The sequence below is a fragment of the Natator depressus genome, chromosome 7 (genome assembly GCF_965152275.1).
Source record: "Natator depressus isolate rNatDep1 chromosome 7, rNatDep2.hap1, whole genome shotgun sequence".
NCBI classification, from domain to species: Eukaryota; Metazoa; Chordata; order Testudines; family Cheloniidae; genus Natator; species Natator depressus.
Genome location: NC_134240.1, coordinates 85,990,347 through 86,006,816, shown reverse-complemented (window position 1 = coordinate 86,006,816; position 16,470 = coordinate 85,990,347).

Sequence of the window (16,470 nt, the reverse complement as noted above, 5' to 3'; positions counted from 1 at the left end):
GTCTTATTATCTATCCCTGAATGATTCCCAACATTCTGTTCATGTTTTTGACTGCTGCTGCACATTGAGTGGATGTTTTCTGAATTCATCAACTAATTTGAGTATCTTGACCGTTGTCACCATTGAGGGGGGCTACCTTCATGACATGAGCATTGAATCAGCAAGGCTACTAGTCCTATGTACACTCTTTGGAAGCCCCTGTGGCATCAATGCCATATATCAACTCACACTAAGATATGTATCTAATCGAGGAACAGTGACTTCTGTTCTTCTGTAATGCACCGGAACCTGGGCCACCACCGACACACAAATGTGCCAGCTGGACTCTTTCAATATGAAACAGCAATGACATATTGAAGGCACTGATGGTTTCATCACTTTATGAATGAGGCTGTCAAGCATTGGACCAGCCAGCCTCCAAGGTCTTCCCAGGTGGCTCAATGATGGCTCAGGTGTCTTGGCCATCTGCATGCCAGGCTGCCAGCTTTGTGTGTTTGAGCCATGGCCTCATACACACTGGAAGGATACTGTAGTTTGAGCTTCTCTGCCTCAGCCTTAATATAGAGCAATCTGCAACACTGGCTGGAGACAGGGCTCTCTGGAAACAGGTGATCTGAAATGTGCACTCTCTGAACAGGAGAATTAATGAATAACTAATGAACCTGCTACAATTTTAAGAGGAGATGGTGTGGGAGTAGGATCAAAAAGGAAGGCAATTAGCCAAATAAAAGTGCTGTATAAGTGTCTCATTTCCATATATTTAGTATATGCTAATAAGAGTGTTATTGGTGATAAAATAATCAGCAACTGTTCTGCAAGTGAATATGATTTTAAATTAACAAATTATCACATTTAAGGGGTATTGTCTCCTTGCTGCATTAAAAGTTCCCATTAACAGAGAGCAAGCTCTAGTGATAAAAGCAGGAGATGGGGAAATAAAGAATCCTTGGTTCTAGTCCCAGTGCTTCCATGTGCAAAGCACACGTAAGTACCCCATGGCTTAGTATGACCATCTGTAAAACAGGATAGTTGTACTTACCAGCATCACAGAAGTTTTGAGATCTGAAAGCACTTTTCAAACTTTCAGATGAAAGATGTGATAAATATTATTTTACAGTTCTAATAGAGTTGCATAGCGCTTTGAGGAGCAAACTGACATCTTTTTTCCCCCTCACACAAAGTATATATACTTTTGCCCCCAAAAACCTCACAGTTATTAAAAATTGTAATTGTTATTTGATATTGAGCCTGTGTTGGTACTGCTGTGTTGGTACCTGTTAGTAAATATCAAGTTTTTTTAGTCCTCTTTTCTTGTATATTAATTTGCATATTAACTGTTCACTCAGAATCATTATAATATTAGCAAAGAGTGAACTCTAAAGTCAGAGTGCTGGTTTTTAATCTGTGAATGACTTGTATGCAGGAACTTTATTTGATCAAGTATTGCTGGTGACTCCAAATCTGTAGGAATACACATGTCTACGGAAAAAATGCCCCTCAGACTGATACCTCTGTAGACTCTATTTATGGTGTAAACATGATTGGGTGATTGTTAAGGGGTGACTATAAGTTTTATGATTGATAAGAGGCACAATGGAATGAAATAAGGATCCATTGAAAGATGTATTTTTAACTCATTAAGAACTGACAGGTGTCACAGCTGACACAGAGCCTTGAAATCTTGAACTTTTTCATTTGGTTATTTGTAATATAGAATGGAATAGGCAGATATAATCAACAAACTGGAGTTTTATTTTATGTATAGCCAGGGTTGCTCTGGTTTTTCATCTCTTAACACTAGGAAAAGGAGACATGTTAGCAAAAATGAGCATGGTGACAAAGGAGAGAGTCTTATGTGATTCCTGCATGTTGCAGGAATGTAGTCCACGGATGTGTCTTCGTTTGATAAATTGCATTTCCTTTAACCAAGTTCTCTCTACAGTAATAGAAGGTTAAATATGTTTTTATCCTTTTATACTACATGTGCCATCAGAATTAATGCTTAAAACTATAGTAGCCTATAAGCCTATGTGTGTGTAACATTATATAGAGGACATCAGCATACTTCTAAAACCTAACCCTATTTTCTGCACATTAGAGAAAGATTAATTTCTTTAGAGTACATTTTATAGCAAAAGCTTGCAAATATGCAATATTTACTGTATTTTCTCCCCCACTCCTTTTTATTATCCCATTGGAGTCATCTGGTACAATTATTTTAGTGGAAAAAAAACAGGAGTGGAAAAATGTGTTTAGTCATTAAGGTTGCTGGAGCATTATGGAGTATACATTTAGAATCAAAACAAAGCTTTTGGGGCAAAAGGTCTGCTTACTGCTAGCTAATGAAAATATGGCTTATTGATGAGATTACAAAGACTCTCTTGGCTCTCTTTGGCTTCAGCATGACAGGATTTAGGACCTTTTCTGGGTCGGGGAGGGCAGTGGCCTCCTTTTCCCCTCAGTATCCCCTCCTTTGGCATCCACGGGCAATTGGCCTTCTCTACCATAGCAAGAATTTAGGGGTGAGGGAAATCAGGCCAGCTAGTTCGATCATACCCCTACAAGGATTTTTAGGGGTTGAGCATAATGCCCGCAACCCTTCAAAGACAAAGAACTAGGAACATGTGTCACTGCTGCTTCCTCTTCAGGACCCAGCTTTCCATGAAGTGTTTTGTTTTTTAAAAAACTCAGAGGGAAAGACAAAGATTCAAGAGGAAGCTCATTGTAATATTATACTAGTATTAAAGTAGTCTAAAAATAAGTTCGGATTCTCATGTGTGGCTAAGCTTGAAGTATGACCAGATAGAGGGTCGGCAAAGGTACCTTACTTTATCTCCACTATTCTAGGATACTAGCAAGTAGCCATTTCTGCTTCTGGTGTAAGTTAAAATATCCTCAAGCCTGCCTTTACTTATACCCAGCTGCTTGTGGCCATTATGGCAGCGAGGAATAGCTAGAGTGCAGTAGGACTCCAACTATACCCCCTTTAACTCAGCCATGTTCTCCACATTTCCTCTATGCCAGGGGTGTGTGAGAGAGAGGAAAAAAACTCTTAGGGCATGAAGGGACTCCTGTATGTTGGAGAAATTCCTTGGTGACCAGATCCTCACCAGGTGTATGGCCTTTTTATGCTAGCTCTGCCATCACAATGGATCTGTAATGTGACAAAGAATCCAGCCCAGTGTCTGAAATTAATTTGTTACAATTTTGCTTAAAACTAAACAAAAACCATACACTTATGGAAAGCTACAGGCACTAACTGCTGAAATGCACACACTTAAGTAAAAAGTTAGTTCTGAGACCACATAGGGTCCTAGGGCTTAATGCTATGGTTTTATCACCACCTTCGGTCTTGAAACTGGCATCCATAAAATTTTAGAGTCTAGTATGGGAAATGGGTGAATGTATTTGCTCTCCATTGATTTTAAAATGTGGCTATGAAAACAGTTGAAATGTTCTCAAAGAACTTTCCTGGAGAACGACGACTAAGGAATAAGAGTAATCAATTCTTGAGGAGACAAGGCCATAGGAAAGCAGAACAAGGGTCAGGAAAATTTGCTTCTCAGATTGAAAGAGGGGATAATTTCAATGCGACTTAAATAAGGACTATCACATTCCTAACATGTGGTTGTCAATGAGCCCCATTTATTGGTTGAAGAATCTACCTCTAATTCCATATATTCTTGGCTAACAAAGAGACTCTTAATTTTATTAGAATTAGAGATGGCAGGATTTAGGTTCCCCACTGTTGTGGGCATATAACTATTTGAATGAGAGGACCTCTACACAGCCACTTTGACCAGTTGGCAGTGAAAAATGGATCACCCTGACACCAAACCAGATGTTTTTCAAATGACATTGTACGTGTGTAAAATCATGGTGCGTGTTGCCTATTTCAACACTATGAGCTCAGTTCTCTGGGTTGAGTGGAAATGGGGGCAGTGGAGATTGTTGTATTTGCCCTTATGTTCAACAGTCTCTGAAAGAAGTTATTGCTACTGTGCTTCTATCTATATCACCAGGGTAAGGCACCTCAAGAACCTTACACCAGTGGACAAGTTCTACATCCTGCCCAACCCCAAAACATGCCCTCCTCCATCCCTTTATGCCAGGCGGGGCTGGTGTGGAATGAAGTAGTCTTAGCAGATTCGGGAATCTGGCCCAATAACTTTTGCCTGTAGATTTATGTGAAATATTGCACATTAAGATGCTATCAAGATCTCTCAGCAAAGGATGAAAACCCTGGGAGTACAAACAAACCCCTATATCATCTTGAAGACATTCCCATAAAGTCTCACTCTCTAGTCTACTATTTTAAAAGTTCATTAAGATAAAATAATCTTAATCTGTCCATATAAATGACTGCCATAACAAATATTAACTGTAGCTCTTCGAAGGCTCCCCCCCGGCCCTCGCAGTCAAAAGCTTGAATACATTGTTTCAGAAAAGAATCAGGCTGGTCGTGGTTGGCGTTCTTATGCCATTTTCGAATATTCCTTTGCCAGGAAAGGCATAGAAGCAATTATATTAACCAACAAAACGTTCTGAAAGCTATTTGTTTAAGGAGTAAAAGTTAAAGAATGTTGGGAATTTTTACAGTGCAAATAAGAAGTTAACCCTGGTGATGAAGCAAACACTCCCAAGATTGTATTGTTTCCACCAGTTGAGCATCATATATCATCTTTAAGGTGAATCAACTCTTGCCTGCAGCAAATTAAAAGTTTAACATATAACTGAGGCTTTGGAAGAGCAGGCTTAAAGGTAACTGAACTCTAATAAATACCACTATTTCTGAAACATTTCAAAATCAGTCTTCAGATTTAAAAAAAAAAAAAAAGGAGAGTTAAGATCGTGGCACTGTATACAATATTGTCTGCCATTCGAAAGATTCAAGGACTAACAAGTTTCAATAGAAAGGAAAGAGAAACCTAAAAAAAAAAAATAGTTAACTGTTGAGTACAGAGAGAATGCTGAAGGCAACACAGCCAATCAATTTCTGCAAATATCACTGTCAGCTATAACTGTTAGACTTACAGCCATGCAAGGTTGTTAATTAAGCCATGGGGAACAAGAGAACTGCTGTAGCAAGAATATAACTGCACAAAGGAGCTAATTTAACAACAATTTGAGCAGCATCACATTGTAAAGAGACAATGCCGTTTTGACAGAAGTATGCAGGGAGTTTATTTGGGGTTAGTAAAATGCCAGTTGAGAAAGCCAAGATGTCATGTAAGTGACATCTAGGAGAGTCAGCTTTCTGAAGTATTCTGGGGAATGAGAAATGATGTGCTGTTGGGAAAGAACATTGTTATCATGAAAAAAAAATACAATGCAAACTGGCATCTGGATAGTGTCATATAATCTATGCTCCTTAAATTATGAAGGGGGTAGAGACCTACACCATGGAATTAGCCACTTTCAGAGCACAGTAAAATTTCTTTGAAAGTGATCTCATTGATCTGTCAAATCTGATGCTAGAATCTTTGCAGAATAATGATTTTTGAGGAAGCAGACACAAATAAAGGTACAAGATACATTTCTGAAAAAACGATTCCTTCTTGGTAAGCTATGAAATCTCTAAACCAAGAATAAAGTGGGGAAAAACCCTCTAAAGCAGAAGAGAACATGATGGTCAAACTTATAAATGCTGAAGATGAATGAGGATAATCGAGTAGAGCAAGGATGTTTTACTGTTAGTCAAACTCATTCTTCTGGACTTGTTCCCTGGCACTATTCATTAATCTCCACTTTCCGAAGTTTTATTTCTACAAGTGTAGCAAGTTACTTAAATTAGAAACAGCATTGTCAGCATCTCCGTTGCTGGATAGGTTTATGCATGGAGGAAAAAATAAGTGTTGGAAAGGTACAATGGTATTTTTTAAAAAGATATATTCTTGGCCAGTGTAACCAGTGCTGCACACAGTTTTGAAAGCCATGGTGTATTGGTATCTAATAATTAGCAGCTGTTGTTTCTGTAAGTGTCAGCTAGAATGGGTAACATGAGTTAATCCTCTTCTGTCCTAGGCTTGTGATTTGTTTGATGCCTCTTAAATGAAGGACAAAAATGCATGCAAATTTGTGGATGCTATTGACATGCATGTGTATCAGATTTCTCTCAACAAACAGAATTATGTACAATCTGAAGATTAGAAGGCCCCAATTCTCCTCTCACTAATGTTTGGTCTACGCTTAAAAGTTAGGTTGATGTAGCTACATTGATCAGGGGTATAAAAGTAACCCCATGTCCCTGACTGGTAATTATACTGACAAAAAACCCAGTGTAGATGCAGCTACATTGGTGCAAGAATGCTTCTGTCAGTGCAGCTGACTTCATTCAGTGAGGTTATGTTCCTACACTCCTTCTGTCAGTTCAGCACGCATCCACACTGCAGAGTTATGTTGACAGAGCTACAATGACAAAGCTATGCCCGTATAGTCTCACTAGTGTTGTCACAGCTGTAGACTAGACATAGCCGTACACCAGTGTCAAACTGAAGTAACTCCATTGGTGTCAGTGGAACTATTATGGGATAAATGATGAGAATCAAATCTTAACATACTTAAGAAACCCAAGTATCTGTGCAACACAGACCAGCTGATTTACTTATATTGAAGACCAAGAGGAAGATCTACTAGGGAGATGCTACATGAGAATGACATTTCCTGTTTTTCCTTCAGTAAGTTTGACCTCAGCTTCTGAGGCTATACTAAGGCTAATCTGCTTTTTCCAATCATTTTAAAAAGAGGTGCTTGCTTTCTAGACAGGTTTTTCCAGGTTTACTATTTCACCAAAAGTTTACTTCCTCTATCCCCCAACCCTGCAATTTTTCCCCTCAATAAATTCACTGGAATCAATTAGACTTTTGAAAAGATCATCCGTAGCATCAGGTCTTCAATTGCTGCTAGTAACATCAGTGCTTCAGCAGCAAATTCAAATACAAATGAGAGGAAAGAAGATAGCGTTCCTGCATTCTCCAGAGTATTCATTTGCATTGTTTCCATACTTACCCATGCTACACACCACACTGAGTTTTGGGGTGATCTGCATTAGATCCAGGTGAACAACTCGTAATGAGTAATTTTGATGTTCATAAAATTGCCCATAAGACTGCAAACTTCTCAAGTGTGTTTGAATTTGCCAACTTTGTTCAAAAAATTATTAATCTGCAGAATGCCAATGAACATTCAAAATTTACAGTGTGCTACTTAGTGTTGTTTGTGTTCCCTGGTTTGATATTTCAAGCACAAAGCAGAATGGATTTTAAATTCAATACTCCAGTATCAAGTTTGAAATTGGTACTGTTGCTTGGTTAACCAATTCAGAATTCACTTTGTTAAGTATTTACACTTTCTGTCTCCAGTACTTACGGAAAGTGAACACAACTGTGCTGTGAACGCAGTAGAAGATAGAAGTATTTATTTGAATATGTAAACTAAACTGATTTTTGTTTTGCTTAGCAGCATTCACCAGTTTCAGCCTCTGTTGAAATTATGATATGTATTTCAAAGCTTTAACTGCCTAATCTTAGAGACTGGTTGAAATATAGTTTTCACTATTTGATCTTTTTACTCCCTCTCGTTTTCAAAACATGAGATACATGAATGAACAAACATGTCAACATATATAGTGCCAGTGCCTTTAGTTCCCATCCATTCTGTGAAAAAGGGTGGTGTTTTTTTTTTTTTTTTGCAGGCATTCCATGTTTTTCTAATAGAATTCACCTGCAGAATAGGTAGATTACTACATTTCTATATTGTAAATCACAATCTATCCAAATAGGGAAAAGATCAAAAAACAATTCATGTTTAGTATACACCTCAAAATAAAGATCTCAATAAATTCCTGCTATTACATACTAGATGTTTAAAAAGTTATCTGAACATGGCCATCAATTTATTTCAGCCTTTAAGCCAGTCCTCTCTTAGATTGGGTTCAGGGAAAGAAAAAAAAAAAAAAAAGTATTAGAGGGATAGCTGTGTTACTCTATCTACAAAACAACGAGGTGTCCGATGGTACCTTAAAGACTAATAGATTTATTTGGGCACAAGCTTTCGTGGGTAAAAAACCTCACTTTTTCAGATGCAACCGAACATGCATCTGAAGAAATGGGGTTTTTTATCCATGAAACCATAGTCTTTAAGGTGCCACTGGACTCCTCTGTTGTTTTTGAGGGAAAGAAGTTTTCCTGTTACATGCATTTCATTTGGAGGGTATTTTAATATTGTGTTTTGGTTCTAACAAGTCTAAAGAACTTCCGACGACTTGTTTATGTATAAATTAAAAATACATTTAGTATTTTTAATAGTAAAGGAAAACTGCACAGTCAGTCTTTAAGTAATATATCTCAGAGAGAAAGACCTTATGCTGATCAGGCATGCATTTCATACGTCCAAATCCTTACTTAATTATAGGATTTTCTTAGCCACTTGTAGTTTTTTTAATACCTCACAAATGTTAGTTTGTACAGCCTTACAACATCCCTTTAAGTAATGTCCTAATTTTACAGATGAAGAAACTGAGACACAAAGATGAAGTGATTTCTTCAGGAAGTTTGTGGCAGAGCTGGCAACAGAACTTAAGGCTTAGTCCCAGGTCTTAACCACCAGGCTGTCCTCTCACTTCTTTGAAGCCACTTACATGAGCAAGCGGCAGAATTCAGCTGCTCAACATTAAATAAGAAGTACTATGTTTTTCTTGCTATGTTCTCTTGACATAGAGGGGTCAAGAAGAGGGATTCTCAAAATGGAGAAATAGGAAACCTAGATTTGGTGCCCTCATGTTTAATAATTTTTCCTCCATTTTCTTGCCCAGTGGAGTTAAGCTTAATACATTGACTTCAGTGTGATTCCGTGTGGGTGCAGCAGTCCATCAGCGTGCCAGAAGTTGCAGGATCAAGGCATTAGTTGTTCCTACATTTTGCATGTGGAGGACGCATAGTACGATTTTTTCTAAGGCTCCTAGGAAAGTGAATTCAAAACCAATTTCCTCAAAAATGAAGGCTCTGCACTGCTTTTTCAGTGAGGGCTATTTCCATGCACAATTTTCGCTTTTTACCCCAAGCACTTTCATCTGTTCAGCTATTCCAAAAAGGTTGCACAGTTTTTCCTTTTGCAATGGGGAATGTACTGATAGTTTCTCTATTTATGCTGAAATGCTCTAACTTGAAAAAAAAAATCATTTGGGCAGAGACCAAACCTAGAAAAAGTTTCTGCAAGTTACAACTTGAACAGAACTTACAATGGGAGGCTGTCAAGTAACTTTTTACTACTGCAGACTGAGAATCAGAATCTTGCTCATATGAAGTGCAACATAGTGAAGGTCTTCTGTTTCTCCAGAGTCCTCTCCTTATCATCTGCTCATTTTTCTAGTCCCTTGGAGTAGAATCCAGAAAGGGTTTTTGAGCATCATGGTACTCTAACTTTAGTGCCTAGAAAAGTCACAGAACAACACTGTGATCCACAAAGCCAAGTTAGGTACCCTTTACAGGCAATTAGGGCCAATAAAGGAAATCTACTATACAGTTTCTTCCATAACTCAGATCACCAATTGTGGTGCTGAGCAAGGGGAAGAATTTCCTTTCAGATACATTTTTGCAGTATGTTTGGATTTCTCTTGTCCAAATTTTGTTTGCCTGAACTTTGGGTATATGCAAATTTCCAATGTATTTACACTGTATGTATGTAGTGGACAGAAACAAATTCTCTGTCTAGCTGTACTTCATAATTTACAAAAACTTCTCTGAAATGGATACATTTTTTCTAAATCCTAGTTAGTTACTGGAAGCCAACTCTGTTATATTTGCATAATTGACCATGTCATAGGGGAAGGATACTGGGATACATTGATAAACTGGTTTAAAAACCTGCCTGAACAGTGCACAACACTAATGCTGGTTCACCTGCAATTTTCACTAATGCTGATTGTCAGCAAAGGGCTATTTTCAGAAGTGCAGACAAAGACTTTACAAACAGAAAGCTGCCACATATTGAACACAGCTAGTTATAATTCACTTTAGAGAGGGAGACATGCTCCTGATAAAAGATGCAAAGAAGAGGTCCTGCTGCTACCACCTGTTCTAAGATTCAGGTCTGAGCAAACTCACTCAGTCAAAGAAAAATTCAGCTGAATCCACAAAGTTTCACAGTGAAGCTACCTACAGCACAGGAAGGTACATCTCTGCATTGGTAGGAAGGTCGATTGGATGGTCTTTTCCATCTCTAATTTCTACATTTCTGACACGATGAATTGTACATATTTCTAACTGAACACCATAAGTTCTCCTTGGTTTGTTCAAAACAGGCTCTACATGCACTTGAAAGGATTGTGAGCCTTAGCAAGTCATTGGAAATAACAATCTGAGTTCCCAGTTTTTAACAAAGGCCCAAACTAGGTGATAATGTCTTGGGTTTCACTGAATTTTTCACAGTCGTGGCAAATATGCATTGTTTAAAATAAATGCCAGGACTTAGGTACTTCCATATTTTCTAACATCTCTGCAAGGAAAACACTTGGTCTTCCTCCTAGTGCACAGTAACCATGGTTTTATCATTGTTGCGTTGAGGGCACCAATATTCATTTATAAACAGTACCGTAGGTGCCTCATCTAATCTCATTCCTACCTCTGGTATAGACTAATACCAAAAGACTAGATAGCAGCATTAAGTCTCATTCCACAGTAAAGAATGGAGATGGACCTGCACCATTCCAGAGGCAACAGTGTAAAACCAGCAGACCCTAGTCACCAGCAGGCAGGATTGAACCTGGGGCCTCTGGAGCTAAATGCATGAACCTCTACTACATGAGTTAGAAGCCATATGGCTGTTAGCTAAGGCTGTAGAGCAGACTCATTAATTTCTAAGCCCTGGTCTTCACTAGGACTTTAGGTCGAATTTAGCAGCATTAAATTGATGTAAACCTGCACCCGTCTACACGATGAAGCCCTTTATTTTGACTTAAAGGGCTCTTAAAATCGATTTCCTTACTCCACCCCTGACAAGTGGATTAGCGCTTAAATCGGCCTTGCCGGGTCGAATTTGGGGTACTGTGGACACAATTCGACGGTATTGGCCTCCGGGAGCTATCCCAGAGTGCTCCATTTTGACCGCTCTGGACAGCACTCTCAACTCAGATGCACTGGCCAGGTAGACAGGAAAAGAACTGCGAACTTTTGAATCTCATTTCCTGTTTGGCCAGCGTGGCAAGCTGCAGGTGACCATGCAGAGCTCATCAGCAGAGGTGACCATAATGGAGTCTCAGAATCGCAAAAGAGCTCCAGCATGGACCGAACGGGAGGTACGGGATCTGATCGCTGTATGGGGAGAGGAAGCCGTGCTATCAGAACTCCGTTCCAGTTTTCGAAATGCCAAAACCTTTGTCAAAATCTCCCAGGGCATGAAGGACAGAGGCCATAACAGGGACCCGAAGCAGTGCCGCGTGAAACTGAAGGAGCTGAGGCAAGCCTACCAGAAAGCCAGAGAGGCGAACGGCCGCTCCGGGTCAGAGCCCCAAACATGCTGCTTCTATGATGAGCTGCATGCCATTTTAGGGGGTTCAGCCACCACTACCCCAGCCGTATTGTTTGACTCCTTCAATGGAGATGGAGGCAATACGGAAGCAGGTTTTGGGGACGAAGAAGATGATGATGACGACGAGGTTGTAGATAGCTCACAGCAAGCAAGCGGAGAAACTGGTTTTCCCGACAGCCAGGAACTGTTTCTCACCCTGGACCTGGAGCCAGTACCCCCTGAACCCACCCAAGGCTGCCTCCTGGACCCAGCAGGCGGAGAAGGGACCTCCGGTGAGTGTACCTTTTAAAATACTATACATGGTTTAAAAGCAAGCATGTGAAAGGATTACTTTGCCCTGGCATTCGCGGCTCTCCTGGATATACTCCCAAAGCCTTTGCAAAAGGTTTCTGGGGAGGGCAGACTTATTGCGTCCTTCATGGTAGGACACTTTACCACTCCAGGCCAGTAACACGTACTCGGGAATCATTGTACAACAAAGCATTGCAGTGTATGTTTGCTAGCGTTCAAGCAACATCTGTTCTTTATCTCTGTGTTATCCTCAGGAGAGTGAGATATAATCCATGGTCACCTGGTTGAAATAGGGTGCTTTTCTTCAGGGGACAGTCAGAGGAGCCCATTCCTGCTGGGCTGTTTGCCTGCAGCTGAACAGAAATGTTCCCCGCTGTTAGCCACAGGGAGGGTTGAGGGGGTAGCCACGCAGTGGGGGGAGGCAAAATGCGACCTTGTAACGAAAGCACATGTGCTATGTATGTAATGTTAACAGCAAGGTTTACCCTGAAAGAGTGTAGCCAGTGTTTTATAAAATGTGTCTTTTTAAATACCGCTGTCCCTTTTCTTTTCTCCACCAGCTGCATGTGTTTCAATGATCACAGGATCTTCTCCTTCCCAGAGGCTAGTGAAGACTAGAAAGAAAAAAAAAAAAACGCACTCGAGATGAAATGTTCTCCGAGCTCATGCTGTCCTCCCACACTGACAGAGCACAGACGAATGCATGGAGGCAAATAATGTCAGACTGCAGGAAAGCACAAAATGACCAGGAGGAGAGGTGGCGGGCTGAAGAGAGTAAGTGGCGGGCTGAAGCTCGAATGTGGCGGCAGCGTGATGAGAGGAGGCAGGATTCAATGCTGAGGCTGCTGGAGGACCAAACCAGTATGCTCCAGTGTATGGTTGAGCTGCAGCAAAGGCAGCTGGAGCACAGACTGCCACTACAGCCCCTGTGTAACCAACCGCCCTCCTCCCCAAGTTCCATAGCCTCCACACCCAGACGCCCAAGAACGCGGTGGGGTGGCCACCGGCCAACCAGCCACTCCACCACAGAGGATTGCCCCAAAAAAAGAAGGCTGTCATTCAATAAATTTTAAAGTTGTAAACTTTTAAAGTGCTGTGTGGCATTTTCCTTCCCTCCTCCACCACCCCTCCTGGGCTACCTTGGTAGTCATCCCCCTATTTGTGTGATGAATGAATAAAGAATGCATGAATGTGAAGCAACAATGACTTTATTGCCTCTGCAAGCGGTGATCAAAGGGAGGAGGGGAGGGTGGTTAGCTTACAGGGAAGTAGAGTGAACCAAGGGGCGGGGGGTTTCATCAAGGAGAAAACAAACAGAACTTTCACACCGTAGCCTGGCCAGTCATGAAGCTGGTTTTCAAAGCCTCTCTGATGCATACCACACCCTCCTGTGCTCTTCTAACCGCCCTGGTGTCTGGCTGCGCGTAACCAGCAGCCAGGCGATTTGCCTCAACCTCCCACCCCGCCATAAACGTCTCCCCCTTACTCTCACAGATATTGTGGAGCGCACAGCAAGCAGTAATAACAGTGGGAATATTGGTTTCGCTGAGGTCTAAGCGAGTCAGTAAACTGCACCAGCGCGCCTTTAAACATCCAAATGCACATTCTACCACCATTCTGCACTTGCTCAGCCTGTAGTTGAACAGCTCCTGACTGCTGTCCAGGCTGCCTGCGTACGGCTTCATGAGCCATGGCATTAAGGGGTAGGCTGGGTCCCCAAGGATACATATAGGCATTTCAACATCACCAACAGTTATTTTCTGGTCTGGGAATAAAGTCCCTTCTTGAAGCTTTTGAAACAGACCAGAGTTCCTGAAGATGCGAGCGTCATGTACCTTTCCCGGCCATCCCACGTTGATGTTGGTGAAACGTCCCTTGTGATCCACCAGAGCTTGCAGCACTATTGAAAAGTACCCCTTGCGGTTTATGTACTCGCCGGCTTGGTGCTCCGGTGCCAAGATAGGGATATGGGTTCCGTCTATGGCCCCACCACAGTTAGGGAATCCCATTGCAGCAAAGCCATCCACTATGACCTGCACATTTCCCAGGGTCACTACCCTTGATATCAGCAGACCTTTGATTGCGTGGGCTACTTGCATCACAGCAGCCCCCACAGTAGATTTGCCCACTCCAAATTGATTCCCAACTGACCGGTAGCTGTCTGGCGTTGCAAGCTTCCACAGGGCTATTGCCACTCGCTTCTCAACTGTGAGGGCTGCTCTCATCTTGGTATTCATGTGCTTCAGGGCAGGGGAAAGCAAGTCACAAAGTTCCATGAAAGTGCCCTTACGCATGCGAAAGTTTCGCAGCCACGGGGAATCGTCCCAGACCTGCAACACTATGCGGTCCCACCAGTCTGTGCTTGTTTCCCGAGCCCAGAATCGGCGTTCCACAGCATGAACCTGCCCCATTAGCACCATGATGCATGCATTGGCAGGGCCCATGCTTTCAGAGAAATCTGTGTCCATGTCCTGATCACTCACGTGACCGCGCTGACGTCGCCTCCTCGCCCGGTAGCGCTTTGCCAGGTTCTGGTGCTGCATATACTGCGCTCCTAATTGCCAAAGTGAGCTGAGCGGACTCCATGCTTGCCTTGGTATGGCCTCCGCACAGAAAAAAGGCGCGGAATGATTGTCTGCTGTTGCTCTGACGGAGGGAGGGGCGACTGACGACACGGCTTACAGGGTTGGCTTCAGGGGGCTAAAATCCACAAAGGGGGTGGCTTTACATCAAGGAGTAGTTCAGGCAGGACTTCACGGAGGGTTCCAATAAGAAATGGTGAACCTAAGTTATTGTTCTTATTGGAACAAGGAGGTTAGCCTGGCCTCTGATTGATACATGGCTAGATTTACCTCGCTGCAGCTTCTCTGTGAGTGACTGCAGTGTGACCTAGAGGAATGAGTCCCCTAGACAGGGGAGGAGGCAAATGAGTACAAAACAAATCTGGTCTATTTCTTGTTTTGATCCACTCCATCTATCTTTTACATCTTTGGCTGGCAGCAGACAGTGCAGAAGGACATATTGCCTGCCTGCTCACCAAAAGACGGTTCAATAGGACTGACTGCTGGACTTGAGAATGACCTGGTCAAGTCACTAAAAATTTAGTCCCTGCACCCATGTCTGCCCAGGCGCTCCTGATCGACCTCACACAGGCGACCAGGAGTACCTCGGACATGACGAGGACGGCTACCAGTCGTATTGTACTGTCTGCTGCCACAAGGCAATGGGTTGCTGCTACTGTGTAGCAATGCCATACTGCGTCTGCCAGCACCCAGGAGACATACGGTGACAGTTACCTGAGCGGGCTCCATGCTTGCGGTGGTATGGCATCCGCACAGGTAACTCAGGAAAAAAGGCGCGAAACGATTGTCTGCCCTTGCTTTCACGGAGGGAGGGAGGGAAGGGGGGACTGACGATATGTACCCAGAACCACCCGCAACAATGTTTCAGCCCCATCAGGCATTGGGATCTCAACCCAGAATTCCAATGGGCAGCGGAGACTGCGGGAACTGTGGGATAGCTACCCACAGTGCAATGCTCCGGAAGTCGACTCTAGCCTCGGTACTGTGGAAGCACTCCGCCGAGTTAATGCACTTCTGTGGGGACACACACACTCGAATATATAAAACCGATTTCTAAAAAACCGACTTCTATAAATTCGACCTTATTCCGTAGTGTAGACATACCCTAAGTGGTCTCAGTGCCACTAAATGGGACAGAACACCACACCCAGGAGGTGCGTGGGTTACAACAGCATGCATCTTGAAGCTTCCCAAATGTGCTGGGAAGCTTTCTAGGGGTATATTGGTCCCCTTATACCTGGACAGCTCAGCTGGCTGATACACTGGGGACTGTAGCCATGGCTTTGCCTTCTCTCTTCTATGGTGAGTTGCTCTTAGGGGCCGCTTTTCCAGGAAGGTACAGTCCACACAATGGTTCTTATTTTCTCATTCCATGACTGTGTAAGCACCACCCACAATCTAGGCTAGAATGTCCTATGGAATTTTAAAAGCCCTTTACATATTAACATTTTACTGATGTTTGAATGGCTAGACATTCCAAATCTCTCACTGTCTGTAAGAACTATAAAAAGGAAGAGTAGAAATGTTTAGCAAATTTACAATAGCAACAAATACAATATGGTTAACTTTAGTTACGTGTAGGTATCAAGTATTGTATTTTTATTTGTAACTCGTCTGTTGTAAAGTGTCACTAATGCCACTTTTACAAAATGTGGAATTAATAAGGCAAATGACTTAAGGACAACTATTTTACATGCAAATGCAATTGGTGAGGTGTACAGAGGCAGACCACCACTGAGTCTACGGCTCTAGTGTCGTATCATCCTTACTGGAATCACTGACTTGCACAGGCAGGTTCACAAGGAATAAAAGAGCTTCAACCCAAAAGGGACAGTTTGTCTTTTTGTGAGAATTGTGAAACAAATTTCAGCCGCACATGGAATTGACGTCATAATTATTATTCTGATATGTAGCCTTGATAACCAAAACCCACCATTGGTACTTGTGCTTTATTTGTGTTAGGGCAGATGTCAGTTGTGGGCTATTGGACCAACTTTTGTTGGTGAGAAAGAAAAGCTTTCAAGCTTATACCTTCTTCAGCTCAGCTTCAACAGTGGAACCCTACAGATAA